Source organism: Ixodes scapularis, unplaced genomic scaffold, assembly GCF_016920785.2.
Source record: "Ixodes scapularis isolate PalLabHiFi unplaced genomic scaffold, ASM1692078v2 PGA_scaffold6__148_contigs__length_123643588, whole genome shotgun sequence".
NCBI lineage: Eukaryota > Metazoa > Arthropoda > Arachnida > Ixodida > Ixodidae > Ixodes > Ixodes scapularis.
The window spans coordinates 94994203-95003630 of NW_024609881.1; positions in this window are offsets into that span (position 1 = coordinate 94994203).

The window sequence follows — 9428 nt, forward strand, 5'->3', positions numbered from 1 at the left end:
CCGAAAGAGGTCCGGCCGGTAGTAAAATATCCCGCACCGAGAGACGGCGCTAGTCACCATCCGATCCTAAAGGGAAAAACCGCAACGCCATGACACATCCACCCATTCAAAGCGCGCAAAACCTGTCGTCCCCGAGGCCATTGTATTCGCGGGGAGTGTCCTGTATTCCCCCTCGTAAAGTATTTGGCTACCACTTCGTTCTTGACCTGTCACCGACTTTAGTAGTGCCTTCAAATACCATAGGAACTCTATTTACTAGCAACATTCAATAACAACCTCTTGAGGAGGAGGAGGAGAGGGTACGGAGGATAGGGTATGCCCGTTTTCCTCTTCCTCCCCTTCCTTCTAGCCTCATCCTCCTCTCCTCCTCCTCTTTCTACCCTCCTCCTCCTCCTTTCCTCCACCTCTCCTCTTGCCGTGAATTTGTTCATGGGTGACGTCACACGAAGTCGTGACGTCATTTTCCATGCTAAATTTTGCTGAAAAATTGAATTGGTGCTGAGGTCGCGTGACGTCCATTTCCTCGCTAAATTTGGCGGGGAACTTAAACAATTAAAGTTAGCGGGGAAATTTTTCCGGTAATTTTAACGGGAAATGGACAGACGAACGGATGAGCGGGCAAAATGTTGGGATTGGGGGAACGTTCCGTTAAAAAGCATTTCAGGCTCAAAAACACACAACACAAAATCTGCATGATGATAACTCGACGAATGAATGAGTAAAGGAAGCATAAGAATAGAATAAACGCATCATAAAGATTTGACCCTGCATATTAGAAAGAAAGAAAAAAAAAGTATGTATGTGTTCTTGTGTAGTATTCAACCCTAGAAAAACCTTATAATTAGAACGACAAATTGAGTGCGATAACACACTTCACAGAGCTGTCTTTAAGTGGCTCTATTGGAAGCGTGTCACAAGACTCTAGAGCCACGATATGGCTCCTTACAAATCATTTCGCATAGACCACGGCCGGACTGGCATAGACACCCAGTTAACCAGGCAACCGTAGTTTATAATGAATGTGAGCTTACGTGAGCACAGCGCTATACAAAACGTTTGAGGTCACAGCCGGCGCTAAGTTCTTATATAGAAGACCCGAAAATTGGAACAACAAATCCTCTCCATGCGCCGTTCAAAACCGCCACGATCATCTCTATCCCCATACGTCTACTCGATCCGCCAGTGAGCGAAGTGCAATCCGGTAATAAGAGGAACAAAAGGTGCTTTTCATGTAGACTTTATAAATTACTGGCACTGGTGAATGCCCTCCCATAGCTAGTTCTGAAACCGTCGAACACAGAAACGCTTCGTAAAGGCATCTTGCAGCACCGATGGACGAAGAAGACAATGGCGGTTTGCTGTCGCCATTTCTGCTCACAACTGCGGGACACACAATAGAACCCGAGCTCCGAGCCACTCGTGCGGGTCCAATGACAGAAACCACACCCCAGAGCAACAACGTGACATAGACAGGTCTCAAAAGTCAAGGTGCCAAACCTTTCCTCTGGAGCGAGTTCGACCAACAAGGCCACGGAAGGCTTCGAGCGCATTAATGCGAAGAGCAAGTCGTCTGCTTCTTGGGCAGGAGTGGCGGTTACGTCAGAACGACACCGAACTCCGATTGGGTTTGCATTGAAAGGGTCGTGGATAGACCTCAATGTTATAGATGCCTCGAGGTCTACCCACTTATTGTTTTTAAATCATCCAATAAGAGCTCGGTGTTCTGACATTATGGAAACCCCTCTGCAAGAAGCAGACGAACTTGAGGTCCGAATAGAACGGAGCTGGCTGCGTTTCATCATGCGGCGTAACGTGAAAGCTGTCAATGGTGGCGCGTTTCGTAATAGATGTCGCACCCTTCCAATAGGTAGTGTTCACTGGAGGCCATGGCTGTGTGCGCGACTGCTGAGCGCGTGATTGACGGCAAGCTCCCGCAGTTCTTTCGCGACGTGCGTTCCGCACCATCAAAGATTGCCGGCCTAAAGCGCAAAAAACATGTACGACGAAAACGTCCGATCCGACGTCCGATTAGGCAATACGACGGTCGGAGGCCAGGCAAATTTTCAACGCTCTCCGGTGCTACGACCACCGTTGCCCCCGAAGGTCTCTTTGCGCGAATGATTGCGCGGACGGGCGCTCTGCCGGGCAGCGGGCGCGGGCCCGCGCCTTAGGCACGGGGTTGGCTAGTTTGGCTTGTGGATTGTAGAGCCTGCATATGCTGTATACATAGCGGGTTTTCGGTTTTTGATTTTGTTCTAGGCATGACACCACTGTTGTAAATAAAATTTTCTAACCAAGTCATTCCTGCAGTTCGCACGTCGGATTGGACGGTTTCGTAATACATGTGTTTCGCGCTTTAAAGGGCCCCCGAAAAATAACAAATGATTTTGTTCTTAAACAGTCTGGGTGGGACACGCTTGTCAAAAAATTAATTTTATGCGAACAAAAAATGTGTAGAGCAATATTGATATGGCGCGAGATTTATTCTAAATTTTTCGCGCAAGGTCCATGACGTCATCGAATGGTCATTACGCTCCCTCCACCTCAGCATGATGGCCAAGGCGATCCACCTCTCCTCCACGCGCCCGAAATACCGAGACAGAAAAAGTAAAAAGGAGGCGACTACCGACTAAATCGCGTTTCGCGCCGTCAGTAATGCTCTAAAATTTTTTCACGTAATATTAATTTTTTCACAGACGTGTCCATACCTGACATATAATTTTTTTTTTCTTCAACAATCTATTGATGTGAGATCGTTCCCAGCATTCGCTCTTAACATCACCCTCAAATATCGTCTGCAAAGAACAGCCCCCCCCCCCCCCCCCCAAAAAAAAAAAAAAAAAAGCTATTGAACGTAAAGTTTGTAAGTGAAAATTTCAGAAAAAAAAGCAAGATATATAAAAACGTGTTATTCATATATGCGTAAGTTGAGTAAAACAATGAAAAACCGTGCGGTTCTGGCCTGCTGCTCACTACACGAAACAAAATTAGGAAGTTTCTTTAATATAAACGGTCCAATCAAGCAGATTCGGACGTCTTAAACAATCAGTGACCCGTACACCAAATGTCTGTTTCCGTTTTTTTTTTTTTTTTTTTCTCCGTGTGCATTGAAATACCACGTTTTCTTTTCACGCGTTTATTTATTTTTGTTTTGTTTTGTAAGAAACGTACATTTACTCATTTTGGTTATGATCATTGCACCAACTAAAGACACCTACTTGGGAAGTTTCGTTACACTCCCCCCATAGTCCTATTTATAAGGTTTCCTTTGCGAACAACTGCACAGCGCTCGAGAACAGCTGGTATTGTTCTGCGCCGAGAGAGCGAGAGTCTTCAAATTGAATGCGATTCAATGGAGCAGGTCATTCTGGTCAAGAATTGTCTGGGGAAAGTAAGAGCGGTTAAACGCATCTGTGCTACCAGATAAACGACCTATGATTGCTAAAACGCTCTACGCCTTAAAAAAAGGGTTACAAATTACAGGGTTTGAAACCCCTCTTGCAGGCACTCCTCTAAAGGGTAGACCTAAAAACAAAATAAACATATGGTCAAATGTTTTTATACATAACGAAAAGAAAGCAGCATGCTATTTTCATAGGAAGTTACAATTCTTTAGGGCAGAACAAAGGGTGCAATCTTTTTCGAGCATCCTCAAAAACATATTTGATAAAAAAAAAGACAGCCGAACCACACAAGTTGTGACAAGAGACGACCCTTTTTTCCGACAATGCAACCAACTCGCTCCGCCGATCATCATTCCTCCTCCGAAACAGTTCGCGGGGTATTTTCAGGAAACAAATCGAGAAAAAAAGGGCAAACTCTCGCATCGCCATAATACGATACCTCTCAAAAAAAATTTATTCCAGCATACCTCCTTACTTTTGGGTGAATGATCTCCAAACGACATCGGGTGCTTCGCCATCGTAGATGGTAAGATAAATAAGGAGTGTAGGGAAACGGTGTAGAGAGTGCCCTAGGGTATAGGAAAGCGAGTTCGAAAGTGGGATGTTGCTCCTCGTAATGGCGTTCTTGAAAATGTGTTATCGGTGCTTGTGTGGTTTTCGTGTATAGTTTGAAAGTGCACCGAACATCTAGGGTTCCAGAGTTCATTCCTTCTTTTTGCTTTCTTATTTCCACTTGTGTTTGTTTCCCTTTCCTTCTGAAGCGATGAAAGTGTCACCAGAAGAAGGTGTTGTGTTTTTTTCGCTGGACGGCACACAGCTATATACGTAAATCCCACGAGGGTACAATTCCCCAAAACTTGAAGGAAACAGTTTTTTTTTTCATGTTTCGGGACACATATTTTAAGCGCAAAAGCTCCTGCCGTCAAATCTACGTGTCTTTTTTTACATACACATTTTTTTTCTCCTTAGATATTTTTATGTGGCATCTCATAAACTACATTTAGCGCCTCACGTATTCCATAGCACCTTTTGAACTGCCGGCGGCGATAACGTTACCTTATTTTTTTTTTTACCCTGACAACTTGAGAAGACGACGCAAACGTAGAGTCCTTCGGAAGATGTCTTAATAAAATATCTCGAGATCTGACACGCGCCTCCATCCTTCAAATAAATAAATATGTATATATATATAATGCGTTGAGTTTTTTATGATAATTTATTTTTGGTTTATGCGGCATGACACGAGACTTCCACTTTCGTTCACAAAATTTACTAGCAAAGAAGAAGGAGGGTAATTATAAACACGAAGAGTTCAACCGCAAAGAAGATACGTTCGCCACATTTGCATGAATACTATAATCCCCCCTCACTTTCGGGGACTTTTTCTGGTTTATGACATTTCGAGAGCTCTGATATTTGTAAAGGTTACGAGTTGTGTGCAAGAGCAGAAAGCAGGTGATCACACACGCCAAAAAAAAAAAAAAAAATTGAGGAAAGATAGCTGCCACATTGCTTTAGTATTGGGAGAGCTTTCTGCTTCATAACTCGTGATCCGGTGCTCTGATCTGATCATGCGGCAATATCAATAGCTGACGAGCGATAATAAGAATGTCGAAACATATTACAGTCCCGTACTCATCATACAAAAAAGTAACCAATCACAAATACAACTACTCTTGGTCAAATAAGTATTCCATTGGATTACTTGATCACGTTAAAAATGTTATTGACCTTTACTTGAACAAGTCAATGTTTCTATTCCGCTTACTTGGTATTTTCAAAAACAATATATCAATTTATGCCGCCTCGAATAAAAGTAGACGTCTCCTACTGTTCATTACTGAATTGGAATCACCGGATCACCAAAGCGCTCGTCCTGTAAATCAACCACTTTTGGTAGACCGTCACCTATCAGAGACTTGGTTCGAGGCTTCTTTGTTAGGAAGGTTGTGCAAACAAATTGCACCAATAGGTAGGGTAGCGGAAAGGAGTAGCGGATAAAATTAACTTTATTACTTTCAAGCTAAGTAAGATTTCTTTCTTGATTTGCACTCAAGAAAGATAATCATATCATTACATAATTACTCCTAACGTAATCAACTGCGATTATTATTACTCTTAGTATAAAAGTTTTCAAATTAATAAGCCGATTTTTTGAACGGGAAGGTACTTTTAAGGCGGTACAGGGGTGCTGTTTCTATGTATATACCTTTTTCCCGGATTGGTCGGTCGGCATTACGTATATTGACCAATTACTGCGGCATAGTATGCGTTTACTCATTTTATTACTTGCCGCGTTCCATATTCTTGCGATTATGCCGATTAATTTTTTAGCGATACCAAGGTTCAGAGGCCTTTTGCTACAAATATAGTTTTTTTTTTTTAATGTTACTGTTTTAAAAAAATTCAAGTTACACTAATACAATCTGTACAGGTGACCTAAAGCTGGCAAGGGGGACATACAATAGGGCAATCATTGTAGGGATACGCTTATTAATTACCTAATTTGTTAATTAAGGATTGGAGATAAGGATGTGGTTCCCCTTGGAAACTTGCCGAGCGTCATTGAAAACGACTAAATAAGTGAATTCTACAAAGGTTTGCGACGCGTGGGAAGTGCAATTGCGTGCTGAAGTAACCACCCATACAACGGGTGCAAGCTAGAGGTACGAAAACGTGCCCGTGAGGTTTTTCAATTTCTCATCATTCGCGTTTTCGCACAGCCCATTTCCTTCTGTTTCCAGAGCCTGAGGAAGTTACAACGCAGACCACTTGAGAGGCTTATAAGTACTAAAGCAAAAAGAAGGAATTTAGAGGGATAATGTATCCTCTAAGTTTAGCTGACAAATGCTTCCCCTTTAAATTTAGCGGCCAAATATGTGACGGTAAAATGTTTTTTTTTCCTGATATATTTAGCGCAAAAGAGGATTCCCCCTAATAGTAGCGGGAAGAATTTCTCAGCTAAATTTAGCGTGACGCCCTAACGACCATGACGATCACCCACCACAATGGGCCGGTACTAAAGTGCTATGTACGGTGACCGCCATCGAAAAAGCGAAGAAACGCGTTCATATATCTTCTCGCAAACAACACCGGACACTGTACAGCCACCCTGATATAATCGAGCTCCACTTTAAACAGCGACCCTTCAGAATGTAACAGTCGAGTCGTCTCGAATATTGGATCGATGTAATTCCTTTGGGCCAAGCCATCTTCGCCAACGCCGTGAAATGGAAGCTGAAGCAATTTGGTCTAGACTGGCCGAGAATGACAACTGACAATTCGTAGCACCGATCACCTTTCTCTTACTTGTTCTCGATCGTTCGCCTCAAACGTTCTTTATTGAATTTTATTTTTTAATTTGTTTCAAGATTTTTTTTTTTCGCGTTTGCGTCGGACAGAGTACCGTACGGATTCCGAGATGGCGTCATTGTTTCAATGTCCAAAGAGCACGTCTCGAGTGTTTGCCGTGAGTGACAAACTTTTAGTGCCTTACGCAAAGGCTTCTTGTCATGTGACGACGGTTTTGCCGCCACGCTACAAGGCGTGAATGTAGGAGGTTCGCAGTTGCAATATAAACGACAGAAGCAATCCAAACCTATCAACGTCTGACACACTGACACACGAGAAAAAAATATCCTTCAGTCTGCTCCTGCAAAGGAGTTATCTGCAGCGAGCTAGGACCGTACGCCGTGTATAAAGAGAAAACTGACGGTTCATCTTATAAAAAATGCAGCCGTTCTAAGCGACATTGCGGCTGTTGCAATAGCACTAGTGTTACATTAACTCTTTTTATTTTAATCCTCCTATATATATTTTTTTTATTTTATTAGGTTTATAGCTGTCTTTTGTGACGGAGTGTAACAAAAAAACAGCAATAAACATATCAAGATAAAAAATATATTGCAGGATTAAAAAAAATTAATGTAACACTAGTACTATTGCAACATACGTTGTTATTTGTATTGTCTTTTTATGACATGCTCATTCTACTAAGGCATCCTGCCCAATTTTTTTGCGTTAAATGGACCGTTCAGTATGTAGAATAACTGAAGAAACGGGCACAACGCAGGCGAGCTGTTGCGCAAGTCTGACATATATAGCCATAAATTGTGACACGGAGGAGGACCAACTGTTAGTCACAATGAATATAAGACGGCGACCTGGTGACGGTGCGCGCAAAACATGATCTCGAAAATTTCTGGTACATAAACATGAAACCAAATATCCGCTCTCAAAGATTCAACCCGTAATCACATGGTACAAATACTTTAGACTTTGTCGAAAGCAGCTGAAACCCCAAACACAAATAGGGGAGAGTTTTTTTTTTCTAACATTTGACTAGTTTTTTTTTATAGCTTTGTGGTGAAAAATGGCTGTGTGTTGGTCAATATACGTATGTAGTCGTTATTCCCGAAATCTGAGTTTATTGTAATCATCTTTCACTGCTCGTTCCCCAACGCGTCTCTTGCCCGATATGTAAGCCATGCAAGAGACTTACTTGTTATTAACACGGGACTGTTTTTGCAAACAGTAAACGTTGATGAATTACAAATTACACATCTATTCAAAGTCCTTGTTCTGAAGATGAACGAACAATCGCCTGCTATGTTCCCGTCTAGATTCGACAAAAAGGCTATCATCGGTAAGATTACGGGTAACAAAATATTTCATGAAAACAATTAAATTTTATCCTAGAGACGCACTACATGCGTTTGTCGCCATTACAATCTTCGGCGATATTACGCTTCTTTATTACGCCGAGAAGCAGACATTTAGAATATTGCAAAACATTCGTGCACAAAATGAAAAAAAAATCCGGCCTAGAAATTAAATTGTTTCCGCTCCTGAAGCTCTAATTTATATAACTAATAAAATGATATAACAAGTATAATAGTATAATTAGTATAAATTTTAATATTACCCTCTCAAAGTCGTCAAAGACATGCAACTCTATCTGCACCTAGATGGCTGTCATAAAATTTTAACCTCTTCCTAATATACGTGTGGATCTGTGAGAAACTACCTACGGCAGAATTACACGCTAAAATTGTTCAAACATTAGAAGTTGTATTTAATTTTATTCTTATTTTTTAACACATAGAGGTACTTTTTCAGCCTGCAGCTGTAGTATATATCCTAGTGCACGAGTCCTCTCAAGCACAACTCTGTCATAGGCACTTGACCCAATTGCGATTGGTCATATCTATGCATGCTGTGCCGCAAAAGTGGACAAGCAAGGAATGTTCATACGTCGTGAAGCGTACTCGTGACTAACGCAGGGATACATAACATAACAAAAGAATATTTTACAACAGGAATAAGTATAGCAGAACCTACACAGTTTTGTTTGCTTATCTTAACTTCCACTTTCGGTTTTAAAGTTCCTAAGATATGACCGGCATGACGGTAACGCTGACAATTCTTGCCCAACGTTTTCTTCCGGGTAGTTAGGCACAAGAGATAGCGAGTCTCTAACTAGTGAAGACTTTAACAAACGGGGAAAAAAGTAAAGTGTTCTTCAGTTCAAGCAGAAACCGATGCCCTCACCTAAAACCGACTTTTGAAAAAGTTTAATTTAAAAATCGATTTATTTTTATGTCAGCTTGCCAGCGCTGCGTAAGGAATAGTTCAACTTATTCTCACTGATGTGAAGCAGAAGCGAAACCAAACGCAAAAGTTCCTAACAAAAAAAACATCAAAAATGAACATAAGCACGAAACCACTTAAACTTATCTGAAAAAAAAAGTAGATTAAAAAAATCACACAAAAGAAACAAGACGAAGGCCAAAGAAATTCTTATTCGAGCCATGAGTCGAGTTTTGCGGAGCAAAACTTCTCTCGCACGATAAGGAGGCGCACAAAAAAAATAACAACACAACTATAGAGCCTGACAAGGAAAACTCTCTTTTCGTTTATATTTTGCATCGTTGCTTTTTTCGCGCAGCCTTTTCGCTTATTTTACTTGCAGTGTTCAACTAGCGGAGCTTGCTGAATTTAATTCTGGCTAATGGACCGCGCCGG